The 14,409-nt window shown below is 55.3% G+C and overlaps 21 non-coding genes and 2 pseudogenes across 21 annotated transcripts; all 23 read left to right on the top strand.

Annotated features, from left to right (window-relative positions):
* Positions 1–101: 101 nt before the first annotated feature.
* LOC137138495 (U1 spliceosomal RNA) lies at positions 102–265 on the top strand. Its single transcript, XR_010916042.1, has one exon. It is a non-coding gene; the product is annotated as a U1 spliceosomal RNA (small nuclear RNA).
* A 431-nt stretch (positions 266–696) lies between these two features.
* LOC137138596 (U1 spliceosomal RNA) lies at positions 697–860 on the top strand. Its single transcript, XR_010916140.1, has one exon. It is a non-coding gene; the product is annotated as a U1 spliceosomal RNA (small nuclear RNA).
* Positions 861–1,290: 430 nt separating this feature from the next.
* On the top strand, positions 1,291–1,454 carry LOC137138573 (U1 spliceosomal RNA). The gene has a single exon (XR_010916118.1). It is a non-coding gene; the product is annotated as a U1 spliceosomal RNA (small nuclear RNA).
* Positions 1,455–1,988: 534 nt separating this feature from the next.
* LOC137138496 (U1 spliceosomal RNA) lies at positions 1,989–2,152 on the top strand. The gene has a single exon (XR_010916043.1). It is a non-coding gene; the product is annotated as a U1 spliceosomal RNA (small nuclear RNA).
* A 430-nt stretch (positions 2,153–2,582) lies between these two features.
* Positions 2,583–2,736, top strand: LOC137138668 (U1 spliceosomal RNA; annotated as a pseudogene).
* A 523-nt stretch (positions 2,737–3,259) lies between these two features.
* Positions 3,260–3,423, top strand: LOC137138561 (U1 spliceosomal RNA). Its single transcript, XR_010916107.1, has one exon. It is a non-coding gene; the product is annotated as a U1 spliceosomal RNA (small nuclear RNA).
* A 431-nt stretch (positions 3,424–3,854) lies between these two features.
* Positions 3,855–4,018, top strand: LOC137138497 (U1 spliceosomal RNA). Its single transcript, XR_010916044.1, has one exon. It is a non-coding gene; the product is annotated as a U1 spliceosomal RNA (small nuclear RNA).
* A 430-nt stretch (positions 4,019–4,448) lies between these two features.
* Positions 4,449–4,612, top strand: LOC137138498 (U1 spliceosomal RNA). The gene has a single exon (XR_010916045.1). It is a non-coding gene; the product is annotated as a U1 spliceosomal RNA (small nuclear RNA).
* Positions 4,613–5,146: 534 nt separating this feature from the next.
* LOC137138500 (U1 spliceosomal RNA) lies at positions 5,147–5,310 on the top strand. Its single transcript, XR_010916047.1, has one exon. It is a non-coding gene; the product is annotated as a U1 spliceosomal RNA (small nuclear RNA).
* Positions 5,311–5,740: 430 nt separating this feature from the next.
* Positions 5,741–5,894, top strand: LOC137138669 (U1 spliceosomal RNA; annotated as a pseudogene).
* A 523-nt stretch (positions 5,895–6,417) lies between these two features.
* On the top strand, positions 6,418–6,581 carry LOC137138562 (U1 spliceosomal RNA). The gene has a single exon (XR_010916108.1). It is a non-coding gene; the product is annotated as a U1 spliceosomal RNA (small nuclear RNA).
* Positions 6,582–7,012: 431 nt separating this feature from the next.
* LOC137138501 (U1 spliceosomal RNA) lies at positions 7,013–7,176 on the top strand. Its single transcript, XR_010916048.1, has one exon. It is a non-coding gene; the product is annotated as a U1 spliceosomal RNA (small nuclear RNA).
* Positions 7,177–7,606: 430 nt separating this feature from the next.
* On the top strand, positions 7,607–7,770 carry LOC137138502 (U1 spliceosomal RNA). Its single transcript, XR_010916049.1, has one exon. It is a non-coding gene; the product is annotated as a U1 spliceosomal RNA (small nuclear RNA).
* A 534-nt stretch (positions 7,771–8,304) lies between these two features.
* LOC137138503 (U1 spliceosomal RNA) lies at positions 8,305–8,468 on the top strand. Its single transcript, XR_010916050.1, has one exon. It is a non-coding gene; the product is annotated as a U1 spliceosomal RNA (small nuclear RNA).
* A 431-nt stretch (positions 8,469–8,899) lies between these two features.
* On the top strand, positions 8,900–9,063 carry LOC137138504 (U1 spliceosomal RNA). The gene has a single exon (XR_010916051.1). It is a non-coding gene; the product is annotated as a U1 spliceosomal RNA (small nuclear RNA).
* Positions 9,064–9,597: 534 nt separating this feature from the next.
* LOC137138627 (U1 spliceosomal RNA) lies at positions 9,598–9,761 on the top strand. Its single transcript, XR_010916170.1, has one exon. It is a non-coding gene; the product is annotated as a U1 spliceosomal RNA (small nuclear RNA).
* A 518-nt stretch (positions 9,762–10,279) lies between these two features.
* On the top strand, positions 10,280–10,443 carry LOC137138571 (U1 spliceosomal RNA). Its single transcript, XR_010916116.1, has one exon. It is a non-coding gene; the product is annotated as a U1 spliceosomal RNA (small nuclear RNA).
* Positions 10,444–10,874: 431 nt separating this feature from the next.
* On the top strand, positions 10,875–11,038 carry LOC137138675 (U1 spliceosomal RNA). Its single transcript, XR_010916207.1, has one exon. It is a non-coding gene; the product is annotated as a U1 spliceosomal RNA (small nuclear RNA).
* Positions 11,039–11,456: 418 nt separating this feature from the next.
* On the top strand, positions 11,457–11,620 carry LOC137138646 (U1 spliceosomal RNA). Its single transcript, XR_010916189.1, has one exon. It is a non-coding gene; the product is annotated as a U1 spliceosomal RNA (small nuclear RNA).
* A 518-nt stretch (positions 11,621–12,138) lies between these two features.
* LOC137138638 (U1 spliceosomal RNA) lies at positions 12,139–12,303 on the top strand. Its single transcript, XR_010916181.1, has one exon. It is a non-coding gene; the product is annotated as a U1 spliceosomal RNA (small nuclear RNA).
* A 431-nt stretch (positions 12,304–12,734) lies between these two features.
* LOC137138506 (U1 spliceosomal RNA) lies at positions 12,735–12,898 on the top strand. The gene has a single exon (XR_010916053.1). It is a non-coding gene; the product is annotated as a U1 spliceosomal RNA (small nuclear RNA).
* Positions 12,899–13,432: 534 nt separating this feature from the next.
* Positions 13,433–13,596, top strand: LOC137138628 (U1 spliceosomal RNA). The gene has a single exon (XR_010916171.1). It is a non-coding gene; the product is annotated as a U1 spliceosomal RNA (small nuclear RNA).
* A 431-nt stretch (positions 13,597–14,027) lies between these two features.
* On the top strand, positions 14,028–14,191 carry LOC137138508 (U1 spliceosomal RNA). The gene has a single exon (XR_010916054.1). It is a non-coding gene; the product is annotated as a U1 spliceosomal RNA (small nuclear RNA).
* The last annotated feature ends 218 nt before the right edge of the window (positions 14,192–14,409 follow it).

The following is a 14,409-nucleotide window of genomic DNA, read 5'->3' on the forward strand; positions in this document are numbered from 1 at the left end:
TCATGCTGAAGGGGCCGGACCCTGGGACTATGCGTCGAAAGCACCGTCAGCGAAGCTGCTTCCTCTAGGAATGCCCTGCTTGTCTCTGACCTGTGCAACTTATACTTACCTGGCAGGGGAGATACCATGATCAAGAAGGTGGTTCACCCAGGGCGAGGCTCAGCCATTGCACTCCGGTTGTGCTGACCCCTGCGAATTCCCCAAATGTGGGAATCTCGACTGCATAATTTGTGGTAGTGGGGGACTGCGTTCGCGCTCTCCCCTGATTGTAAAGTGTGCAAAGACAAACGCGTTGTGGTCCTTCTCAGAGTGCGGTGGGTCACGCCGCTTTTGGCTTTTTCCGCCACGCCCCGCAAAGCCAGCGGTGTTGCCGTGACAGCTGTGTGTTCAGTGAGGCGAAAGAGCCAGCTGTCAAGAGGGAGTGGGCATTGGCCAGCTCGAGTCGTGTGCTCTCCTCTCTGAGTTTGTTCTGTCTTTGCATCTTTACACAAGTCTTCCATTGCCTGCACGCTTAGTTTATAGCACCACACAGCCTAGGCTAATTGAGGCAATGTTTGCAACTTTCCATCCACTGGAGCAGCAGACGAAGGCCAGCTCATGCTGAAGGGGCCGGACCCTGGGACTATGCGTCGAAAGCACCGTCAGCGAAGCTGCTGCCTCTAGGAATGCCCTGCTTGTCTCTGGCCTGTGCAACTTATACTTACCTGGCAGGGGAGATACCATGATCAAGAAGGTGGTTCACCCAGGGCGAGGTTCAGCCATTGCACTCCGGTTGTGCTGACCCCTGCGAATTCCCCAAATGTGGGAATCTCGACTGCATAATATGTGGTAGTGGGGGACTGCGTTCGCGCTCTCCCCTGATTGTAAAGTGTGCAAAAAGAAACGCGTTGTGGTCTCCTCAGAGTGCTGTGCGTCACGCCGCTTTTGGCTTTTTCCGCCACGCCCCGCAAAGCCAGCGGTGTTGCCGTGACAGCTGTGTGTTCAGTGAGGCGAAAGAGCCAGCTGTCAAGAGGGAGTGGGCATGGGCAAGCTCGAGTCGTGTGCTCTCCTCTCTGAGTTTGTTCTGTCTTTGCATCTTTACACAAGTCTTCCATTGCCTGCACGCTTAGTTTATAGCACCACACAGCCTAGGCTAATTGAGGCAGTGTTTGCAACTTTCCATCCACTGGAGCAGCAGACGAAGGCCAGTTCATGCTGAAGGGGCCGGACCCTGGGACTATGCGTCGAAAGCACCGTCAGCGAAGCTGCTGCCTCTAGGAATGCCCCGCTTGTCTCTGGCCTGTCCATCTCATACTTACCTGGCTGGGGAGATACCATGATCAAGAAGGTGGTTCACCCAGGGCGAGGCTCAGCCATTGCACTCCGGTTGTGTTGACCCCTGCGAATTCCCCAAATGTGGGAATCTCGACTGCATAATTTGTGGTAGTGGGGGACTGCGTTCGCGCTCTCCCCTGATTGTAAAGTGTGCAAAGACAAACGCGTCGGCCTCCAAGGCTTTTGCGGTCCCCCTCAAAGTGCTGTGCGTCACGCCGCTTTTGGCTTTTTCCGCCACGCCCCGCAAAGCCAGCGGTGTTGCCGTGACAGCTGTGTGTTCAGTGAGGCGAAAGAGCCAGCTGTCAAGAGGGAGTGGGCATGGGCAAGCTCGAGTCGTGTGCGCTCCTCTCTGAGTTTGTTCTGTCTTTGCATCTTTACACAAGTCTTCCATTGCCAGCACGCTTAGTTTATAGCACCACACAGCCTAGGCTAATTGAGGCAGCAGACGAAGGCCAGCTCATGCTGAAGGGGCCGGACCCTGGGACTATGCGTGGAAAGCACCGTCATTGCCAGCACGCTTAGTTTATAGCACCACACAGCCTAGGCTAACTGGAGCAGCAGACGAAGGCCAGCTCATGCTGAAGGGGCCGGACCCTGGGACTATGCGTCGAAAGCACCGTCAGCGAAGCTGCTGCCTCTAGGAATGCCCCGCTTGTCTCTGGCCTGTCCAACTCATACTTACCTGGCAGGGGAGATACCATGATCAAGAAGGTGGTTCACCCAGGGCGAGGCTCAGCCATTGCACTCCGGTTGTGCTGACCCCTGCGAATTCCCCAAATGTGGGAATCTCGACTGCATAATTTGTGGTAGTGGGGGACTGCGTTCGCGCTCTCCCCTGATTGTAAAGTGTGCAAAAAGAAACGCGTTGTGGTCTCCTCAGAGTGCTGTGCGTCACGCCGCTTTTGGCTTTTTCCGCCAAGCCCCGCAAAGCCAGCGGTGTTGCCGTGACAGCTGTGTGTTCAGTGAGGCGAAAGAGCCAGCTGTCAAGAGGGAGTGGGCATGGGCAAGCTCGAGTTGTGTGCTCTCCTCTCTGAGTTTGTTCTGTCTTTGCATCTTTACACAAGTCTTCCATTGCCTGCACGCTTAGTTTATAGCACCACACAGCCTAGGCTAATTGAGGCAGTGTTTGCAACTTTCCATCCACTGGAGCAGCAGACGAAGGCCAGCTCATGCTGAAGGGGCCGGACCCTGGGACTATGCGTCGAAAGCACCGTCAGCGAAGCTGCTGCCTCTAGGAATCCCCCGCTTGTCTCTGGCCTGTGCAACTTATACTTACCTGGCAGGGGAGATACCATGATCAAGAAGGTGGTTCACCCAGGGCGAGGCTCAGCCATTGCACTCCGGTTGTACTGACCCCTGCGAATTCCCCAAATGTGGGAATCTCTACTGCATAATTTGTGGTAGTACTGCGTTCGCGCTCTCCCCTGATTGTGAAGTGTGCAAAGAGAAACGCGTTGTGTTCCTCCTCAGAGTGCTGTGCGTCACGCCGCTTTTGGCTTTTTCCGCCACGCCCCGCAAAGCCAGCGGTGTTGCCGTGACAGCTGTGTGTTCAGTGAGGCGAAAGAGCCAGCTGTCAAGAGGGAGTGGGCATGGGCAAGCTCGAGTCGTGTGCTCTCCTCTCTGAGTTTGTTCTGTCTTTGCATCTTTACACAAGTCTTCCATTGCCAGCACGCTTAGTTTATAGCACCACACAGCCTAGGTTAATTGAGGCAGCAGACGAAGGCCAGCTCATGCTGAAGGGGCCGGACCCTGGGACTATGCGTGGAAAGCACCGTCATTGCCAGCACGCTTAGTTTATAGCACCACACAGCCTAGGCTAAATGGAGCAGCAGACGAAGGCCAGCTCATGCTGAAGGGGCCGGACCCTGGGACTATGCGTGGAAAGCACCGTCAGCGAAGCTGCTACCTCTAGGAATGCCTCGCTTGTCTCTGGCCTGTGCAACTCATACTTACCTGGCAGGGGAGATACCATGATCAAGAAGGTGGTTCACCCAGGGCGAGGCTCAGCCATTGCACTCCGGTTGTGCTGACCCCTGCGAATTCCCCAAATGTGGGAATCTCGACTGCATAATATGTGGTAGTGGGGGACTGCGTTCGCGCTCTCCCCTGATTGTAAAGTGTGCAAAGACAAACGCGTTGTGGTCCTTCTCAGAGTGCTGTGGGTCACGCCGCTTTTGGCTTTTTCCGCCACGCCCCGCAAAGCCAGCGGTGTTGCCGTGACAGCTGTGTGTTCAGTGAGGCGAAAAAGCCAGCTGTCAAGAGGGAGTGGGCATGGGCCAGCTCGAGTCGTGTGCTCTCCTCTCTGAGTTTGTTCTGTCTTTGCATCTTTACACAAGTCTTCGATTGCCAGCACGCTTAATTTATAGCACTACACAGCCTAGGCTAATTGAGGCAGTGTTTGCAACTTTCCATCCACTGGAGCAGCAGACGAAGGCCAGCTCATGCTGAAGGGGCCGGACCCTGGGACTATGCGTGGAAAGCACCGTCAGCGAAGCTGCTGCCTCTAGGAATGCCCCACTTGTCTCTGGCCTGTGCAACTCATACTTACCTGGCAGGGGAGATACCATGATCAAGAAGGTGGTTCACCCAGGGCGAGGCTCAGCCATTGCACTCCGGTTGTGCTGACCCCTGCGAATTCCCCAAATGTGGGAATCTCGACTGCATAATTTGTGGTAGTGGGGGACTGCGTTCGCGCTCTCCCCTGATTGTAAAGTGTGCAAAAAGAAACGCGTTGTGGTCTCCTCAGAGTGCTGTGCGTCACGCCGCTTTTGGCTTTTTCCGCCACGCCCCGCAAAGCCAGCGGTGTTGCCGTGACAGCTGTGTGTTCAGTGAGGCGAAAGAGCCAGCTGTCAAGAGGGAGTGGGCATGGGCAAGCTTGAGTCGTGTGCTCTCCTCTCTGAGTTTGTTCTGTCTTTGCATCTTTACACAAGTCTTCCATTGCCTGCACGCTTAGTTTATAGCACCACACAGCCTAGGCTAATTGAGGCAGTGTTTGCAACTTTCCATCCACTGGAGCAGCAGACGAAGGCCAGCTCATGCTGAAGGGGCCGGACCCTGGGACTATGCGTCGAAAGCACCGTCAGCGAAGCTGCTGCCTCTAGGAATGCCCTGCTTGTCTCTGGCCTGTGCAACTTATACTTACCTGGCAGGGGAGATACCATGATCAAGAAGGTGGTTCACCCAGGGCGAGGCTCAGCCATTGCACTCCGGTTGTGCTGACCCCTGCGAATTCCCCAAATGTGGGAATCTCGACTGCATAATTTGTGGTAGTGGGGGACTGCGTTCGCGCTCTCCCCTGATTGTAAAGTGTTCAAAGACAAACGCGTCGGCCTCCAAGGCTTTTGCGGTCCCCCTCAAAGTGCTGTGCGTCACGCCGCTTTTGGCTTTTTCCGCCACGCCCCGCAAAGCCAGCGGTGTTGCCGTGACAGCTGTGTGTTCAGTGAGGCGAAAGAGCCAGCTGTCAAGAGGGAGTGGGCATGGGCAAGCTCGAGTCGTGTGCGCTCCTCTCTGAGTTTGTTCTGTCTTTGCATCTTTACACAAGTCTTCCATTGCCAGCACGCTTAGTTTATAGCACCACACAGCCTAGGCTAATTGAGGCAGCAGACGAAGGCCAGCTCATGCTGAAGGGGCCGGACCCTGGGACTATGCGTGGAAAGCACCGTCATTGCCAGCACGCTTAGTTTATAGCACCACACAGCCTAGGCTAACTGGAGCAGCAGACGAAGGCCAGCTCATGCTGAAGGGGCCGGACCCTGGGACTATGCGTCGAAAGCACCGTCAGCGAAGCTGCTGCCTCTAGGAATGCCCCGCTTGTCTCTGGCCTGTCCAACTCATACTTACCTGGCAGGGGAGATACCATGATCAAGAAGGTGGTTCACCCAGGGCGAGGCTCAGCCATTGCACTCCGGTTGTGCTGACCCCTGCGAATTCCCCAAATGTGGGAATCTCGACTGCATAATTTGTGGTAGTGGGGGACTGCGTTCGCGCTCTCCCCTGATTGTAAAGTGTGCAAAAAGAAACGCGTTGTGGTCTCCTCAGAGTGCTGTGCGTCACGCCGCTTTTGGCTTTTTCCGCCAAGCCCCGCAAAGCCAGCGGTGTTGCCGTGACAGCTGTGTGTTCAGTGAGGCGAAAGAGCCAGCTGTCAAGAGGGAGTGGGCATGGGCAAGCTCGAGTTGTGTGCTCTCCTCTCTGAGTTTGTTCTGTCTTTGCATCTTTACACAAGTCTTCCATTGCCTGCACGCTTAGTTTATAGCACCACACAGCCTAGGCTAATTGAGGCAGTGTTTGCAACTTTCCATCCACTGGAGCAGCAGACGAAGGCCAGCTCATGCTGAAGGGGCCGGACCCTGGGACTATGCGTCGAAAGCACCGTCAGCGAAGCTGCTGCCTCTAGGAATCCCCCGCTTGTCTCTGGCCTGTGCAACTTATACTTACCTGGCAGGGGAGATACCATGATCAAGAAGGTGGTTCACCCAGGGCGAGGCTCAGCCATTGCACTCCGGTTGTACTGACCCCTGCGAATTCCCCAAATGTGGGAATCTCTACTGCATAATTTGTGGTAGTACTGCGTTCGCGCTCTCCCCTGATTGTGAAGTGTGCAAAGAGAAACGCGTTGTGTTCCTCCTCAGAGTGCTGTGCGTCACGCCGCTTTTGGCTTTTTCCGCCACGCCCCGCAAAGCCAGCGGTGTTGCCGTGACAGCTGTGTGTTCAGTGAGGCGAAAGAGCCAGCTGTCAAGAGGGAGTGGGCATGGGCAAGCTCGAGTCGTGTGCTCTCCTCTCTGAGTTTGTTCTGTCTTTGCATCTTTACACAAGTCTTCCATTGCCAGCACGCTTAGTTTATAGCACCACACAGCCTAGGTTAATTGAGGCAGCAGACGAAGGCCAGCTCATGCTGAAGGGGCCGGACCCTGGGACTATGCGTGGAAAGCACCGTCATTGCCAGCACGCTTAGTTTATAGCACCACACAGCCTAGGCTAAATGGAGCAGCAGACGAAGGCCAGCTCATGCTGAAGGGGCCGGACCCTGGGACTATGCGTGGAAAGCACCGTCAGCGAAGCTGCTACCTCTAGGAATGCCTCGCTTGTCTCTGGCCTGTGCAACTCATACTTACCTGGCAGGGGAGATACCATGATCAAGAAGGTGGTTCACCCAGGGCGAGGCTCAGCCATTGCACTCCGGTTGTGCTGACCCCTGCGAATTCCCCAAATGTGGGAATCTCGACTGCATAATATGTGGTAGTGGGGGACTGCGTTCGCGCTCTCCCCTGATTGTAAAGTGTGCAAAGACAAACGCGTTGTGGTCCTTCTCAGAGTGCTGTGGGTCACGCCGCTTTTGGCTTTTTCCGCCACGCCCCGCAAAGCCAGCGGTGTTGCCGTGACAGCTGTGTGTTCAGTGAGGCGAAAAAGCCAGCTGTCAAGAGGGAGTGGGCATGGGCCAGCTCGAGTCGTGTGCTCTCCTCTCTGAGTTTGTTCTGTCTTTGCATCTTTACACAAGTCTTCGATTGCCAGCACGCTTAATTTATAGCACTACACAGCCTAGGCTAATTGAGGCAGTGTTTGCAACTTTCCATCCACTGGAGCAGCAGACGAAGGCCAGCTCATGCTGAAGGGGCCGGACCCTGGGACTATGCGTGGAAAGCACCGTCAGCGAAGCTGCTGCCTCTAGGAATGCCCCACTTGTCTCTGGCCTGTGCAACTCATACTTACCTGGCAGGGGAGATACCATGATCAAGAAGGTGGTTCACCCAGGGCGAGGCTCAGCCATTGCACTCCGGTTGTGCTGACCCCTGCGAATTCCCCAAATGTGGGAATCTCGACTGCATAATTTGTGGTAGTGGGGGACTGCGTTCGCGCTCTCCCCTGATTGTAAAGTGTGCAAAAAGAAACGCGTTGTGGTCTCCTCAGAGTGCTGTGCGTCACGCCGCTTTTGGCTTTTTCCGCCACGCCCCGCAAAGCCAGCGGTGTTGCCGTGACAGCTGTGTGTTCAGTGAGGCGAAAGAGCCAGCTGTCAAGAGGGAGTGGGCATGGGCAAGCTTGAGTCGTGTGCTCTCCTCTCTGAGTTTGTTCTGTCTTTGCATCTTTACACAAGTCTTCCATTGCCTGCACGCTTAGTTTATAGCACCACACAGCCTAGGCTAATTGAGGCAGTGTTTGCAACTTTCCATCCACTGGAGCAGCAGACGAAGGCCAGCTCATGCTGAAGGGGCCGGACCCTGGGACTATGCGTCGAAAGCACCGTCAGCGAAGCTGCTGCCTCTAGGAATGCCCTGCTTGTCTCTGGCCTGTGCAACTTATACTTACCTGGCAGGGGAGATACCATGATCAAGAAGGTGGTTCACCCAGGGCGAGGCTCAGCCATTGCACTCCGGTTGTGCTGACCCCTGCGAATTCCCCAAATGTGGGAATCTCGACTGCATAATTTGTGGTAGTGGGGGACTGCGTTCGCGCTCTCCCCTGATTGTAAAGTGTGCAAAGACAAACGCGTCGGCCTCCAAGGCTTTTGCGGTCCCCCTCAAAGTGCTGTGCGTCACGCCGCTTTTGGCTTTTTCCGCCACGCCCCGCAAAGCCAGCGGTGTTGCCGTGACAGCTGTGTGTTCAGTGAGGCGAAAGAGCCAGCTGTCAAGAGGGAGTGGGCATGGGCAAGCTCGAGTCGTGTGCTCTCCTCTCTGAGTTTGTTCTGTCTTTGCATCTTTACACAAGTCTTCCATTGCCAGCACGCTTAGTTTATAGCACCACACAGCCTAGGTTAATTGAGGCAGCAGACGTAGGCCAGCTCATGCTGAAGGGGCCGGACCCTGGGACTATGCGTGGAAAGCACCGTCATTGCCAGCACGCTTAGTTTATAGCACCACACAGCCTAGGCTAAATGGAGCAGCAGACGAAGGCCAGCTCATGCTGAAGGGGCCGGACCCTGGGACTATGCGTGGAAAGCACCGTCAGCGAAGCTGCTACCTCTAGGAATGCCTCGCTTGTCTCTGGCCTGTGCAACTCATACTTACCTGGCAGGGGAGATACCATGATCAAGAAGGTGGTTCACCCAGGGCGAGGCTCAGCCATTGCACTCCGGTTGTGCTGACCCCTGCGAATTCCCCAAATGTGGGAATCTCGACTGCATAATTTGTGGTAGTGGGGGACTGCGTTCGCGCTCTCCCCTGATTGTAAAGTGTGCAAAGACAAACGCGTTGTGGTCCTTCTCAGAGTGCTGTGGGTCACGCCGCTTTTGGCTTTTTCCGCCACGCCCCGCAAAGCCAGCGGTGTTGCCGTGACAGCTGTGTGTTCAGTGAGGCGAAAGAGCCAGCTGTCAAGAGGGAGTGGGCATGGGCCAGCTCGAGTCGTGTGCTCTCCTCTCTGAGTTTGTTCTGTCTTTGCATCTTTACACAAGTCTTCCATTGCCAGCACGCTTAATTTATAGCACTACACAGCCTAGGCTAATTGAGGCAGTGTTTGCAACTTTCCATCCACTGGAGCAGCAGACGAAGGCCAGCTCATGCTGAAGGGGCCGGACCCTGGGACTATGCGTCGAAAGCACCGTCAGCGAAGCTGCTACCTCTAGGAATGCCTCGCTTGTCTCTGGCCTGTGCTACTCATACTTACCTGGCAGGGGAGATACCATGATCAAGAAGGTGGTTCACCCAGGGCGAGGCTCAGCCATTGCACTCCGGTTGTGCTGACCCCTGCGAATTCCCCAAATGTGGGAATCTCGACTGCATAATTTGTGGTAGTGGGGGACTGCGTTCGCGCTCTCCCCTGATTGTAAAGTGTGCAAAGACAAACGCGTCGGCCTCCAAGGCTTTTGCGGTCCCCCTCAAAGTGCTGTGCGTCACGCCGCTTTTGGCTTTTTCCGCCACGCCCCGCAAAGCCAGCGGTGTTGCCGTGACAGCTGTGTGTTCAGTGAGGCGAAAGAGCCAGCTGTCAAGAGGGAGTGGGCATGGGCAAGCTCGAGTCGTGTGCTCTCCTCTCTGAGTATGTTCTGTCTTTGCATCTTTACACAAGTCTTCCATTGCCAGCACGCTTAGTTTATAGCACCACACAGCCTAAGTTAATTGAGGCAGCAGACGAAGGCCAGCTCATGCTGAAGGGGCCGGACCTTGGGACTATGCGTGGAAAGCACCGTCATTGCCAGCACGCTTAGTTTATAGCACCACACAGCCTAGGCTAAATGGAGCAGCAGACGAAGGCCAGCTCATGCTGAAGGGGCCGGACCCTGGGACTATGCGTGGAAAGCACCGTCAGCGAAGCTGCTGCCTCTAGGAATGCCTCGCTTGTCTCTGGCCTGTGCAACTCATACTTACCTGGCAGGGGAGATACCATGATCAAGAAGGTGGTTCACCCAGGGCGAGGCTCAGCCATTGCACTCCGGTTGTACTGACCCCTGCGAATTCCCCGAATGTGGGAATCTCTACTGCATAATTTGTGGTAGTGGGGGACTGCGTTCGCGCTCTCCCCTGATTGTAAAGTGTGCAAAGAGAAACGCGTTGTGGTCCTCCTCAGAGTGCTGTGCGTCACGCTGCTTTTGGCTTTTTCCGCCACGCCCCGCAAAGCCAGCGGTGTTGCCGTGACAGCTGTGTGTTCAGTGAGGCGAAAGAGCCAGCTGTCAAGAGGGAGTGGGCATGGGCAAGCTCGAGTCGTGTGCTCTCCTCTCTGAGTTTGTTCTGTCTTTGCATCTTTACACAAGTCTTCCATTGCCAGCACGCTTAGTTTATAGCACCACACAGCCTAGGTTAATTGAGGCAGCAGACGAAGGCCAGCTCATGCTGAAGGGGCCGGACCCTGGGACTATGCGTGGAAAGCACCGTCATTGCCAGCACGCTTAGTTTATAGCACCACACAGCCTAGGCTAAATGGAGCAGCAGACGAAGGCCAGCTCATGCTGAAGGGGCCGGACCCTGGGACTATGCGTGGAAAGCACCGTCAGCGAAGCTGCTACCTCTAGGAATGCCTCGCTTGTCTCTGGCCTGTGCAACTCATACTTACCTGGCAGGGGAGATACCATGATCAAGAAGGTGGTTCACCCAGGGCGAGGCTCAGCCATTGCACTCCGGTTGTGCTGACCCCTGCGAATTCCCCAAATGTGGGAATCTCAACTGCATAATTTGTGGTAGTGGGGGACTGCGTTCGCGCTCTCCCCTGAATGTAAAGTGTGCAAAGACAAACGCGTTGTGGTCCTTCTCAGAGTGCTGTGGGTCACGCCGCTTTTGGCTTTTTCCGCCACGCCCCGCAAAGCCAGCGGTGTTGCCGTGACAGCTGTGTGTTCAGTGAGGCGAAAGAGCCAGCTGTCAAGAGGGAGTGGGCATGGGCCAGCTCGAGTCGTGTGCTCTCCTCTCTGAGTTTGTTCTGTCTTTGCATCTTTACACAAGTCTTCCATTGCCAGCACGCTTAATTTATAGCACTACACAGCCTAGGCTAATTGAGGCAGTGTTTGCAACTTTCCATCCACTGGAGCAGCAGACGAAGGCCAGCTCATGCTGAAGGGGCCGGACCCTGGGACTATGCGTGGAAAGCACCGTCAGCGAAGCTGCTGCCTCTAGGACTGCCTCGCTTGTCTCTGGCCTGTGCAACTCATACTTACCTGGCAGGAGAGATACCATGATCAAGATAGTGGTTAACCCAGGGCGAGGCTCAGCCATTGCACTCCGGTTGTGCTGACCCCTACAAATTCCCCAAATGTGGGAATCTCAACTGCATAATCTGTGGTAGTGGGGGACTGCGTTCGCGCTCTCCCCTGATTGTAAAGTGTGCAAAGACAAACGCGTCGGCCTCCAAGGCTTTTGCGGTCCCCCTCAAAGTGCTGTGCGTCACGCCGCTTTTGGCTTTTTCCGCCACGCCCCGCAAAGCCAGCGGTGTTGCCGTGACAGCTGTGTGTTCAGTGAGGCGAAAGAGCCAGCTGTCAAGAGGGAGTGGGCATGGGCCAGCTCGAGTCGTGTGCTCTCCTCTCTGAGTTTGTTCTGTCTTTGCATCTTTACACAAGTCTTCCATTGCCAGCACGCTTAGTTTATAGCACCACACAGCCTAGGCTAATTGAGGCAGCAGACGAAGGCCAGCTCATGCTGAAGGGGCCGGACCCTGGGACTATGCGTCGAAAGCACCGTCAGCGAAGCTGCTGCCTCTAGGAATGCCCCGCTTGTCTCTGGTCTGTGCAACTCATACTTACCTGGCAGGGGAGATACCATGATCAAGAAGGTGGTTCACCCAGGGCGAGGCTCAGCCATTGCACTCCGGTTGTACTGACCCCTGCAAATTCCCCAAATGTAGGAATCTCGACTGCATAATTTGTGGTAGTGGGGGACTGCGTTCGCGCTCTCCCCTGATTGTAAAGTGTGCAAAGACAAACGCGTTGTGGTCCTCCTCAGAGTGCTGTGCGTCACGCCGCTTTTGTCTTTTTCCGCCACGCCCCGCAAAGCCAGCGGTGTTGCCGTGACAGCTGTGTGTTCAGTGAGGCGAAAGAGCCAGCTGTCAAGAGGGAGTGGGCATGGGCAAGCTCGAGTCGTGTGCTCTCCTCTCTGAGTTTGTTCTGTCTTTGCATCTTTACACAAGTCTTCCATTGCCAGCACGATTAGTTTATAGCACCACACAGCCTAGGTTAATTGAGGCAGCAGACGAAGGCCAGCTCATGCTGAAGGGGCCGGACCCTGGGACTATGCGTGGAAAGCACCGTCATTGCCAGCACGCTTAGTTTATAGCACCACACAGCCTAGGCTAAATGGAGCAGCAGACGAAGGCCAGCTCATGCTGAAGGGGCCGGACCCTGGGACTATGCGTGGAAAGCACCGTCAGCGAAGCTGCTACCTCTAGGAATGCCTCGCTTGTCTCTGGCCTGTGCAACTCATACTTACCTGGCCTGGGGAGATACCATGATCAAGAAGGTGGTTCACCCAGGGCGAGGCTCAGCCATTGCACTCCGGTTGTGCTGACCCCTGCGAATTCCCCAAATGTGGGAATCTCGACTGCATAATTTGTGGTAGTGGGGGACTGCGTTCGCGCTCTCCCCTGATTGTAAAGTGTGCAAAGACAAACGCGTTGTGGTCCTCCTCAGAATGCTGTGCGTCACGCCGCTTTTGGCTTTTTCCGCCACGCCCCGCAAAGTCAGCGGTGTTGCCGTGACAGCTGTGTGTTCAGTGAGGCGAAAGAACCCGCTGTCAAGAGGGTGTGGGCATGGGCCAGCTCGAGTCGTGTGCTCTCCTCTCTGAGTTTGTTCTGTCTTTGCATTTTTACACAAGTCTTCCATTGCCACCACGCTTGGTTTATAGCACTACACAGCCTAGGCTAATTGAGGCAGTGTTTGCAACTTTCCATCCACTGGAGCAGCAGACGAAGGCCAGCTCATGCTGAAGGGGCCGGACCCTGGGACTATGCGTGGAAAGCACCGTCAGCGAAGCTGCTGCCTCTAGGAATGCCCCGCTTGTCTCTGGCCTGTGCAACTCATACTTACCTGGCAGGGGAGATACCATGATCAAGAAGGTGGTTCACCCAGGGCGAGGCTCAGCCATTGCACTCCGGTTGTGCTGACCCCTGCGAATTCCCCAAATGTGGGAATCTCGACTGCATAATTTGTGGTAGTGGGGGACTGCGTTCGCGCTCTCCCCTGATTGTAAAGTGTGCAAAGACAAACGCGTCGGCCTCCAAGGCTTTTGCGGTCCCCCTCAAAGTGCTGTGCGTCACGCCGCTTTTGGCTTTTTCCGCCACGCCCCGCAAAGCCAGCGGTGTTGCCGTGACAGCTGTGTGTTCAGTGAGGCGAAAGAGCCAGCTGTCAAGAGGGAGTGGGCATGGGCAAGCTCGAGTCGTGTGCTCTCCTCTCTGAGTTTGTTCTGTCTTTGCATCTTTACACAAGTCTTCCATTGCCAGCACGCTTAGTTTATAGCACCACACAGCCTAAGTTAATTGAGGCAGCAGACGAAGGCCAGCTCATGCTGAAGGGGCCGGACCTTGGGACTATGCGTGGAAAGCACCGTCATTGCCAGCACGCTTAGTTTATAGCACCACACAGCCTAGGCTAAATGGAGCAGCAGACGAAGGCCAGCTCATGCTGAAGGGGCCGGACCCTGGGACTATGCGTGGAAAGCACCGTCAGCGAAGCTGCTGCCTCTAGGAATGCCTCGCTTGTCTCTGGCCTGTGCAACTCATACTTACCTGGCAGGGGAGATACCATGATCAAGAAGGTGGTTCACCCAGGGCGAGGCTCAGCCATTGCACTCCGGTTGTACTGACCCCTGCGAATTCCCCGAATGTGGGAATCTCTACTGCATAATTTGTGGTAGTGGGGGACTGCGTTCGCGCTCTCCCCTGATTGTAAAGTGTGCAAAGACAAATGCGTTGTGGTCCTTCTCAGAGTGCTGTGGGTCACGCCGCTTTTGGCTTTTTCCGCCACGCCCCGCAAAGCCAGCGGTGTTGCCGTGACAGCTGTGTGTTCAGTGAGGCGAAAGAGCCAGCTGTCAAGAGGGAGTGGGCATGGGCCAGCTCGAGTCGTGTGCTCTCCTCTCTGAGTTTGTTCTGTCTTTGCATCTTTACACAAGTCTTCCATTGCCAGCACGCTTAATTTATAGCACTACACAGCCTAGGCTAATTGAGGCAGTGTTTGCAACTTTCCATCCACTGGAGCAGCAGACGAAGGCCAGCTCATGCTGAAGGGGCCGGACCCTGGGACTATGCGTGGAAAGCACCGTCAGCGAAGCTGCTGCCTCTAGGAATGCCCCGCTTGTCTCTGGCCTGTGCAACTCATACTTACCTGGCAGGGGAGATACCATGATCAAGAAGGTGGTTCACCCAGGGCGAGGCTCAGCCATTGCACTCCGGTTGTGCTGACCCCTGCGAATTCCCCAAATGTGGGAATCTCGACTGCATAATTTGTGGTAGTGGGGGACTGCGTTCGCGCTCTCCCCTGATTGTAAAGTGTGCAAAAAGAAATGCGTTGTGGTCTCCTCAGAGTGCTGTGCGTCACGCCGCTTTTGGCTTTTTCCGCCACGCCCCGCAAAGCCAGCGGTGTTGCCGTGACAGCTGTGTGTTCAGTGAGGCGAAAGAGCCAGCTGTCAAGAGGGAGTGGGCATGGGCAAGCTTGAGTCGTGTGCTCTCCTCTCTGAGTTTGTTCTGTCTTTGCATCTT

Source organism: Channa argus, chromosome 12, assembly GCF_033026475.1.
Source record: "Channa argus isolate prfri chromosome 12, Channa argus male v1.0, whole genome shotgun sequence".
In the NCBI taxonomy this organism is placed as follows: Eukaryota; Metazoa; Chordata; class Actinopteri; order Anabantiformes; family Channidae; genus Channa; species Channa argus.